Below are 11,975 nucleotides of genomic sequence, written 5' to 3'. Positions count from 1 at the left end.
AATGAATAGATGAGTAGATGGGTGGGTGGATGATGGATGGATGGATAAGTGAAAGGGGGATGGAGAGATAAAGGGAGGATGAATGACTGAAAGGGTGAATGGGTGGAAGGATAAGTGACTGGGTGGATGGATGAGTAAGTGAATGAATGGCTGGATGGGTGAAAGGGTAAATGGCTGTATGAATGAGTGAATAGATGGATGGCTGAAAGAGTGGATGGATGACTGTACGGATGGATGACTGAAAGGGTGGATGGAGGGATGGATGAGTGTAATGATGGATGGAAGGATATATGGTGGATAGGTTTGCAAATGGTTGAATATGTTTGGATATAAATGGGCACATAGATGAAAGGACAGAATGAATGGTGAAAGACTGAATAATAGATAAAAGAATGATTACACCTTGTAGCACCCATTATCTTAAGTAGCATTTCCTATACATTGACTTTCACGTTAATATGATTCATTGTCTATATATAACGTGTGTGATGTAACGCACTCTGACACCCTGCCCTACATAATTGGGATGAGTAACACTATAAGAGAAATTAAATACACATGAGAGACGGTCTAAGTGAAGAGGAGGGGCACCATTGAAGGGTGATAGCAAGGCAGGACTGGCCGGACCGGGCATCTGGTGTTTCCCTGGGAGGCTGGAAAGGAGGGGGAGCGGTTTTGTTACTGGGGGCTGGCACTGCAAAGTTCTTTATATATCCAGTAGTTTTCAATCAACAATAAAAGCGGCTTCACTTATATTCAGGTGTGGTTCACCATTGCCTGGTGATTAATGTACCTGCTGGAGCGAGATGCGAATTTTGAATTGTCTAAGGCAGCAAGCTGTAGCCATACTGAAAAACCGTGAAGTGCACGATTGTAATATAAACCTATTTTGACTTGTACTTAGATGGTTGTCTATTTACTTACATATATACTATTGCAAGACCACCTCTGACGTATCTGTAAACGTACCTTTTGTCCTGAAGTTTTGTCCTGAATTTTGACCTTTTGTTCTGAATTTTTGTCCTGAATTTTTACACTCACCGTCCTGAATTTGCACCTATGCCAGTTGGTCACCCTATATACTGAATAAGCAGCTACCTATGTTATATGACAGCTCTTTAATAATGTAATACCTGCACTTTCACAATTGCTTTATTAACCTTCCTGCTTTCTCAAATTTGCTTGAAAATGCACCATTTTTCCACTATTTTTACAAAATTTTCTCGGGGGGAATTCCCCCCGAACCCTCCTTAGGGGGTTCGGGCTCGCTCGCTACGCTCGCTCGCTACGGTGCTGTATGATTATCAGTTTCCGCCCGACCACTTTAAAATGTCACCAGCCGCCACTGTTCAGTATTTTAGGTCTGTGCAACTAAGCCACAAAACTGCATTAAACCAAGAATGAATTCCTAAATTCTCCTACACTTTTATTTGTCCAAATCGCTGGTATGTTAGTGTTCATCCATTGTCAGACTTAATCCCACAAATTAATGTATCATTATCATGAATGAAAACCTAGCCTACTTAGTAAATGCCAGCCTACTCTTAATCCTTCTTTCTGAGACATGTATTTTCGTACTAAAGAAATGCGTAATCAAACATTAAGCTGCCCCTTCCATGACTCAAAGCTATTGTGATAGATTATTGTCTAAATAACCACAGGATGGTCTTTGAAACATTTGGAATAACGTGTTATTAAAATAGCCACGTTGTTCAGTTTTCTGTAGATGTAGTATATTCACTTATTGGGCTTTGTTGTTTAAATGTCTCTGTTTGCTTTCTTAAATGTCAATGTAGCGGTCTGTTAAGTTTAAACACATGTTCAGCACTCCAACCCATCGTTCCTTTGCTTGCCATGCTACATTAGTTTGCCAGTGCTTGTTTTTTTTGGATCCATTTCACTGGGGAATGAATGACAGAACGGAAAGAACAGTCACCGTTTTCTGCAAGTAAGGAGGAGCGCGACAAAGAAAGGGAGTAAGAGGAAAAAAGAGGGGGCAGCAGAATTGGGTTTCTTCTCTCCGCTGCCCACTCCCCCTGTCCACCCGAGGCATGTCTGTGAGAGTGAGATCCCAGCCCGAGGCAAGGGAAGGGAGGGGGGCTGAATGCGTTGTGTGTGAGCATGATTCACCTCGAGGTGGGGCGCTGGGAACAATGCAGGCCTCCTGGCGCTGGCAGCCGCAGATCATCTGGGAGCTCAAGGCACCTTGCCTCCTGCCACGACCCCCCATTGTGCAGGCACAATGAACAGGAGTAGCAGGCATTGCGATAGTGAAACGAGGGGGGCTGCACTCAACACAATCCGACGAGCTTCGGGACAAACAGCAGGGCCAGAGTGAATTATTTAGAAGTGGCTGAGATTACACTTGAATCTATGTGCCCCCAAACTGCATACGTCACTGACTCAAGCCCAAATCACCCGTACTTAACTTTCTTTTGAAATGGCTGGCCAGGCTAACTCGAGGGGCGGAGCGGAGCCCCAGACATGGCTGGGGCAGCGAACAAAAGGCAGACAGGAGCGCAAAAAGACCATGAATTGAAAGAAATCTCCAGCAAAACTAAAGCTGGTGTTTTGCTTTACTGGAGGCAGCCACATCCCTAGAATCGGCAAAAGGGTGTGGTGAGGCAACTCTGCTGGAGCGCAGTAGCGCTCAAAATGTGCTAGTATTTTCCCGTTTTTACATATAAATACAGACAAAGGAAAACATGTTTTCCGTCTGTATTTATATGTAAAAATCCGTTTAAACGGAAAACCGGGAGCCCTAATTATATTACCCGAGGAAACAACTATGCAGATGAAATTGCCAAGCACTGTGCTAGAAACCAAATTTCAATAAATCGGGGAAAAGCTGAAGAACATGTTCCAAGTCCTTTGATGCTAACCACTGTAGTTGAGACCTGGCAGAAAGTGAAACAGATGCAGGAAGAGGCAGGAACAGAGGAGAAAGATGTCTGGATAAAATCAGGATGTAGACAGAGGGAAGAAGATGAAATTTGGGTTTACAAAGATGAAAGACCAGTAATGCCCGATAGCATGATTTCAGATATGGCCCGAATGTACCATGGTCAGGCCCATATTGGAAGATGCCATGACCCGTCTTTTTAGACAGACTTGGTATAATCCCAAATTTAGAATGATTGCTGAAAGTTTGTGCCAAAGGTGTTTAGTATGCCAACAATTTAACCCAAACAGAAAAACTGTTGTAAGTGTGGGAACCATAGGACAGGAGGGTGGCCCATTCACAAGAGTTCAGATGGATTTTATTGAGCTACCTCCATGTAACAGACTCAGATATGTTCTTGTGATAATCTGTTTGTTTTCACAATGGATTGAAGCTTTCCCTACACGGAGAAATGATGGAATTACTGTTGCAAAACTGTTCTTACGTGAGATAATACCACGGTTCGGGTTTCCGGTCACAATTGAATCGGACAGAGGCCCGCATTTCCAGAATGAACTTCTGCAGATGATCTGCGAAGCTCTGGATATTCGCCAGAAGCTGCATTGTGCATATAGACCTGAGGCTTCAGGGGTAGTTGAGCAAGTGAATAGAACAGTTAAGAATAGAATTGCAAAAATGTGTTTAGCAACAGGAATGAAATGGCCAGATGGATTGCCGCTTGTTTTGATGACATTGAGGAGCATACCTGACAGGAAAACTGGATTAAGCCCTCATGAAATATTGATGGGGAGGGTGATGAGACAGGCTTATGTACCAGTTAATAAGCTGTTAGCATTAATGATGACATCATAATGGATTACTGCAAGAATCTATCTGATGTGGTAACTTCTGTGCTCCACCAGGTGGGAACTGAAGCGAATTCCAAAGAGAAAAATCCAGCTCATGACTTAGTCCCTGGGGACTGGGTAAGAGTGAAAGTTCACCGTAGGAGGAATTATTTGGTACCAAGGTGGCAAAGACCACGTCAAGTTATCTTGGTCAGTACTACTGCAGTCAAGTGTGCTGGACTGAAGATGTGGGTTCATGCGAGTCACACAATCCGTGTGCCAGAACCTGAATACCCATACAACGGTTAAAGTATAACTGACTCTGATTCTGAAGGTGAACCAGATAAGGATCCAGATACTGAAGATCGACAAGAACGTCGATATCTGGAAGTATCAGAAGCCAGTTCTGCGTCTGAAGGTGAAGGTGACAGGGAGATTGTTGAAATACCAGATTCAGAAGATCAACTTGAAGATCGAGAATCGGTAGAAGCAAGCACCAGTAAAGACGCAACAGAAAGTGAAAAGAAAGTTGCTAAAGAGAAGAAAACTGAACCGCAGACTGAAGACTCTGGAAGCAGGAACGGAAATCCTGAAACAGGGGAAGAGGAAGTAACTCATGATGAAAATGAGATTCCAAGTACCAGTTATGAAGGTGTTCACAACAGAGTAACAGTAGAGGAAACTAAATTTAATGAAGATCAAGACATTGTGAAAATCATAATTAATGATATAGTAGAAGACACTGAAAGTGAAACTGATGACAGTGCAGACGAGTCTCCATTAAGAAAAAGCACAAGAAAAAGAGCTTGGAGAGTGGAGCATAATATAACAGAGCCGAAGACTAAGAAAGTCTGCAAAGGAGACAACTGGCCTAAAGGAGTTGGAGGATTGAAATTCAAAATAGTGAATACAGCAAAAGAGCAAGAAGATCAAGTGAATGAGATTACCAGTCAAAATGAAACAATGGGAAAGAAAATAGAGACTATTCAAAGGCCAAAAAAGAGTGAGACGTCCAAATCAGAAGTACAAATCACCTGAATGGACATATATTGTCCTGCCACCAATTGTTGAAGTAAATAGTAGTCAAGAAAATCTGTACGACCCAAAGCCAATTGGGAAAAGTGAGTAAAAAGGTTGATTAAGAAATTAAATTTTAGGTGCTCAAAGTATATGATATTAAAGTAAAAAGCCTGAAGTCCTGTGAGACGGATTTGTAAATATAGAAAGGGTCAGAGTTGACACAAGGTCGAAGAAAACTTATTAGAAAACTTAAATATAACTTAGTTTAGAATAGAACTGACACAAGGTCGAAGAAAACTTGTTAGAGTGCTGAGTAGTGTGAAACTTATAGGTGACAAAAGGTCGAAGAAACGTTGTTAGGGAAAATGGCAATGAATAACCATCGTACGAAATGTTCTATTTTTAGAAAATGGTGTAGGTGTTTTACTATTTATATGAGTTTGTTAGTAGTAATATGGACAATATTAGCTATTGTGATTCCTTTTCAAACTAATTTGACAAAATTAAAACCGAATTCAAGCTCAAGTAAGCAAGTTGAGAAAGGAAAGGTACCTGAGACTCATGTATACAATCCAGAATTGCATCAAGATAGATCTATTAGTGATTATTGCAATTGCAATTACACCAATCGGTCAGCTCCCATACCCACGCTCAAGGCCACCTGTTGGATCCAGTTTTCAGCAACTGTCCTAACCTGAAAACTGGTTTACCACTCCCTCTCCCATGGACTGACCATCTACTGGTCCCCCTCTCTTGGTCTACTCCCAGACCCTTAGCCGTCATACCCACTGTAAGAATAGGCAGACCTTCGTCTCACCTGTCAACCGAGAAATGGACCACTAAATTGGCCAGCAACTTACCACCTCATAATGAGGACCCATGCCGCGCAAACCTGACATACGAAGAATGGATCACCCATTCACTTGACCACTCTCTACCTAAAAGGAAAACCACTACAAAACGTTCCCACAAATCTGCCCCCTGGTATTCAGAATCCCTTAGGACAAAGAAACGCCAGTGCAGGCAAGCTGAAAGGAAATGGAGTCTGGATCCCTCACCAGAATACAAAACTCAATACCGTAAGCTACTTAAGGAGTACAAAGAACAAATCAAGGCCAGCCAAACAGCATATTTCTCTAAAGAAATCATCTCAGCCAAATCTAAACCTAGAGAAATCTTTCACATTGTGAAAAGCCTCACCAAACTACCATCTAGCCTGTGTGAGACCAAGTCCACAGAACACTGCAATAAGATGGCAGAGTTCTTCCTTCAAAAAATAACTAACATCTATGAATCCTTCCCTTCCGTGCCCAGCACCTCCCCCCTCCCCCCCCCCACCCTGAGCAACTCTAACCCGACACCCCCTTCCTCTCAGCCTCTTCCCACACTGGACCACTTCACCCCCCTCAACCTTATGACTCCGGAGTCCATGGCACAGAAAGTCAAATCAGGGTCTCCTGACGACCCAGCCCCGCCAGACATCATTATGTCAGCTTCCGAAATCACCCTGCCCATCATAATGGACCTCCTTAATTCTTCCATCACTACCGGCATAGTCCCACCGGAATGGAAACAAGCCATGGTTGGAGCTTTATTAAAGAAACCGAGCCTAGATCCCTCAGACCTCAGTAACTATCGGCCAATCTCTCTACTACCCTGGCTGAGCAAAATCCTGGAGAGACATATCAACAGCCAGCTGGTCAACTACCTAGAAAACCATCACTTACTGGATCCCACTCAAACAGGCTTCAGACCAAAACATGGCACCGAAACCGCGCTCCTCATGGTCACCGAGGAATCTAGAACCATCCTGGATCAAGGAGGATCAGTGGCAGTGATCCTCCTTGATTTAAGCGCGGCTTTCGACACGGTCAGCCATGACATACTGCTGAACCGCATGTCGAACATCGGCATAAAAGACAAAGCATGGTCTTGGTTTGAATCCTTTCTGAAGGACAGATCCTTCCGGGTATTTGACGGAGAATCATCATCTACCAGCAGACCATTAAAATGTGGAGTACCACAGGGCTCCTCATTAAGCCCAGCACTCTTTAACATCTATATGAGGCCTCTGGCTGAGGTTGTTCGTCAGTTTGGAGTTAAAATCATCTCCTACGCTGACGACACTCAGCTGGTGGTCTCATTGGCGCAGGTAGCTAACCTGACTACTAGGGGAGGGCTCAAGAAATGCCTAGAGGAGGTTAAGAGCTGGATGTCCTCCTCCTCACTCAAAATGAACGGGGATAAAACAGAGCTAATGCTCCTGGGCCCTGCCAACCCTAACTCCTTCAGTACTCTATGGCCATCCTGCTTGGGTATTCCCCCAGCCCCCAAGGACAACATCAAGAGCCTTGGGGTATGGCTGGACAGATCTCTGTCTTTTGGCACCCAAGCCACCAAACTTGCAGCTACCTGTTTCGGCCTCCTTAGGATGTTAAGGTTCTCCATCTTCTACCTATGGAGGCAAAACAGGTAGCCATCCAGGGCCTTATCCAGTCCCGACTGGATTTTAACAACGCCCTTTACCTCGCTGCCCTAGAATATACGCTGCGGAGACTACAAACGGTGCAGAACTGCGCCGCCCGCACACTACTTCAGATCCCTCGGCGTCAATCTGTCAAAACCGGGCTGATTAAATTACATTGGCTACCTATCCGCCAAAGAATACAATTCAAAGCCTTATGCATCGCACACCAGGCCTTCTGGAAAACGGCCCCCCTCATCACCCTCAACCTAGTCTCGCACTACCAACCTACTAGGAATCTCCGATCAAACCAGACGTATATGGCCACAATACCCAGAATAAAGAAATCCAGAACCGGCGGTAGGACCTTCGCTCACAACGCTTCCAAGCTATGGAACACCCTGCCCCTTCATCTGAGAGCCAACCCCAATCTCTCCTCATTCAGGAAACAGCTTAAAACATTCCTCTTCAACTGCCCTCAGTAAATCCCCCGGTCACCCCTCTCGATCTGATGGTTCTTAGCGCTTGGACGACCCCGGGCAGCAATCGCGCTCTACAAATCAACATACAATACAATACAATACAATACAATTATAGTAAAAACAGTTTTTCGAAATTACTGCTTGAATATATTAAAACTGTGAATGTAGATGACTGCTATGTGTGCGTAAAATTACCAGCGTCAGTGTCAGAAGGGGTGACCTATCACCACCTTCCTCTTATATATGGAGTAACTTGTAGTGTAATTGCAAGTTTGTTTTATAAAACTGGAAAGCTGGAATATCAACATTCCAATGTGGATGAAATATTTGCAAAATTAAAGATTGACAATAAATTGAATAAGGGAATGCATGCAGAGGTGATGGGAGAATATTTCTTAGAAGTAGATGAATTAACACATGAACATGCTTTTGCTCATATTTTGACATGTAAAATGAGAGTTGAAGAGAAAACTTTTTTAGGCATGGTTGAGGAAAGAAGAATTGCTTATAAACGAAAAGAGAAAATGGAACATGAAAAATCAAAATATTATATGTTTGATGATGAGAATATTGAGGATAAAAATGTGAATGTAGCAATAAATATAGATGCGCCAATGAAAGGAAAATTTTGTATCAGAAGAGATAACACCATGTATGACAATTACTTTGTGGGTGCAAGTCAATGTGAAGATACCTATAGAATTTTAGGGGGTTGGGGATTTAAAGGAGGAAATGATCCTGTTTTTCCTGGAATTTATTTTATTTGTGGGAACAGAGCCTATTATAGGTTACCTAACCACTGGTATGGGACATGTTATGTGGGTTTGGTCTTTCTTTCCTAAAAATGTTCATGTAGATAGAGGTACTAATGGAAAGCATGAGATAGGTAAAGTTATAAGTCAGAAATGAAGAGAAACTGTATTAGAAATAATAGGTGATGTGTTTGGAGCACTGATACCAGCAGTGGGAATTTTGTTCAATGCAAATAGAATTAGAAAATTGTCCACAATTGTTGATCGATTATCAACAGACACTGTAGGAGGATTCCTGATGGTGAATACTGAAATGATTGCTATGAGAACTATGGTTTTGCAAAATAGACTTGCTCTTGATATAATTTTAGCAAAAGAGGGAGGAGTCTGTGGGATTTTGAAAGTGCAACATTGTTGTACTTATATCCCAGATAAAAGTCAGAATATTGAAAAATATATTATAAACATTACAGATTTGCATGGAGAAATTGAACCACTGGAGGATGAGGGTGTCCTCGAAAAGCTGGGTAAATGTTTAACAGCAATTAAAAATTGGTTTCAAGAGATAGGTAGTTCAATTATAGGTAAAATACTAATTTCAATAACAGTCATAGTAATAGTGATTTTTATGATAAGATTATGCTGTATATATAAAGGTAGACAAGATTTTAGAAGGTCACTAAAGGAAAGAAATGAAGCACAGCAGGCAAGAATGAGAGAAAAGAATGAAATAGAAATGGAAGAAATAAAGGAAAAGTTTTTCAAAGATTCAAAAGAGAAAGAGACAAAAGTATAGATGATATTAACAAGAAAGGGAACTGAAACGTGTTCAAGTAAATTTTACAAAATTTTGGGAGGTATTTGGTGATAAAATCACCAGATGAGGGAATTGATGGAGCAAGGTGGCAAACACAAAATTTTGTGTACCCCTCATGAAATCAATGTCCCATAACTATACTGTTTACTAACTGCATGTGTTGTAAAAGTAACCAACCATAGAATAAGATGCACACGTTAATTTTTATTTTTGTTTTAAATTACACACGGGAAATACTAATTCTGCTTATATGTTGCAATAATACTAGCTAATATGTATTGTTGTTGTGTTGTGGACTACTGCATAGCTTTGATATAAACAAAATGCTATTTAAATGTGCTTTTGTATATGTTTTGTGAAAAGAGAGGGTCGATTATGTAAGTATAAAACGCGTTTGTGTGGCATATTGCTAGGTAACGACTAATGGGAAACATTAGCATGGGGGGAGGTAAACAGAATGGGTTTCATTATTAAAATTAACATGGATTTCTGTTTGTTTCTACGATAGTTCCGAATGTGGCCTGTGAGGCCTAGTGAGAAAATGGCCGCTCTGAGCTACTGCAAGTGGGTATTGGTCTGCGCAGGCGCGTCAAAGATTTCTGCCAGCGCAAGTGAGCTGACTGTGCTTGAGGAAGAAGTTTAAGGTTTCATTACCTGGAACCTAGGATGGGTGCCAAGCATGAATAAGAGCATATCTAGGCTATGGGGAAAAAGGGCAATGTTGCTAAAATGCAATGTGACTAGGCCACGGACTGCTTAAACAATGGACGTTTATTAAATTAGCTGAATCATGTGAATAACAAAAGCTGTAATGGTGAGGAAGTGCACATCCACCCGAATTTATCCAATCAGAACACAAGATGGTGATGTTAGTTACTTTTCTAGATAGATTTAATAGAGCGCGCAGGTCACCCGACTCTTATTTTACCAAATATGCACACCTGGGCCCATAACATATTACCACTATATTTCATTGGTCAGGTAACCTACACACCGCTATCAGTAATCGTTGTTCCTTTCTATTTATTTCCGTGTACCTGACTTACCAATCCTCGGACAACAAGTACCTAAGATCACAATGGATCAGGAGCTAGCTGTAGAATTAAGTAGAAAACACAAATACCATATACATTGAAAACTGTTTGTACTTTTGTAATAACCACAAACGCAAGAGATTTTCAAAACCTTTATCTAATCATCATTTTCTTCATATGCCATGAGAATGAAATTTACACAGATCAAAACATCTATAACTAAAATCAAGAATATAGTGTAACTATGAATGAAAGTAAGAATCATCTATAACTCGGAAATAAAGGAAATGGGAAAATAAGGAACACGCTAATTTTGTCTAACAGATTTTCACGACGTTACTAAAGGTGGGTAAGGAAATGGGAACATACTAAGCAATGCTAATTTTCGAATATACTAATCGATTTAGAAGAAAACGATACTTTCCAAGATGTACTTATTTTCTATAGGGAGGGTAAGAGTGGAACATACTAGGTATGTAAACAGTTCAGTGTTTGACTAAAGGTAGGGAAAAAATATGGAACATGCTAGAAGAATACTTTACATGAGAGTCAAATGTCAGAGAAAATATACATAGGCAAGTTTGCTTTATTTAACCCTTTTGATGCTAATGACAGAACGGTTCCGTCATGAGCATCGGTCGAGTTGTGCTCATGACAGAACCGTTCCGTCATGACCACGGCCGTTTTCATCAGGGCCCAGCACCGGCGGTAAATCTGCACCGCACGGATGTGGTTAAGACGGGAGAGAGAAAGGATTTAGATAGACAAACACCCACACAGAGATTATATTTACCTAGGACAGTATGGAGACTAACCCTGGCCACGGGTCAGTTGGGAAAGGCGGGAAGGGACCCTCAAGGACTTAGGATGCCAGTAGGCGAGCAGGTACAGCTCATGGACAGTCAGGACAGGATCACCCCAGGATTTGGATCAGGACTGGGCTCACCAAAGGGTACGACCAACACCTGCAGCTTCGGATGCAATGCCTGCGCTACTCCCTCTCTGCAAGGAATCTGCCAATAACCCCGATTGGGTTCTCGAATCTCCCAGCAAAGTGCTTCGCCAGCACTTAAGGTTTCTCCACCCCAGACTGAGTTTGTGGAAATTACGGACAGAGTGCTCCGCAGCTCTCTGTATCAATCACCTATAGAGTTCGTAGGGTCTGTGACAGGTCAGCTATTCGGACAAGTCGGACAATTTCTCTAGCTAAACCTAGGCTAGTTATACTGTTTTCGGGTCAGTGTACCACCCACCAATGTTGCAAGTGAAAGGATCCCCAACTTCGGATTGGACAAGAGAGGTGATTAGGTCATGACACCACCTATAATTTTAACTTTCCCATACTAAATATTCAATTTTCTAACCCACCCCTTACATTCCAGTTCCCATGGCATAGAAATTCAGAATACAATAGAGCATACAGAAATTATCGCAAAAATGTATCGAGTGCAGGTACGAGTTGATGTCTTTTCGCTGAGCATGGGTCACTTTCCCAGGAGCATCTTAGCTTCAGCAGCCAGCTGGCTGATTTCCACTGCTGCATGACTCTCTTTTCCCTCATCACGTGATTAGTACCGCACGGGCTTCAAAGATGGAGTGGCACACCTCACCCAGGCCCACAAAGGTCGATACATGAAAAGTAAGCGAAAACAATTTAGAAACACAGAAAAAAATTAA

The sequence above is a fragment of the Lissotriton vulgaris genome, chromosome 3_1 (assembly GCF_964263255.1).
Source record: "Lissotriton vulgaris chromosome 3_1, aLisVul1.2, whole genome shotgun sequence".
Classification (NCBI taxonomy): Eukaryota; Metazoa; Chordata; class Amphibia; order Caudata; family Salamandridae; genus Lissotriton; species Lissotriton vulgaris.
The sequence above is the reverse complement of the archived record's forward strand: the minus strand, read 5'-3'. Positions refer to the sequence as shown.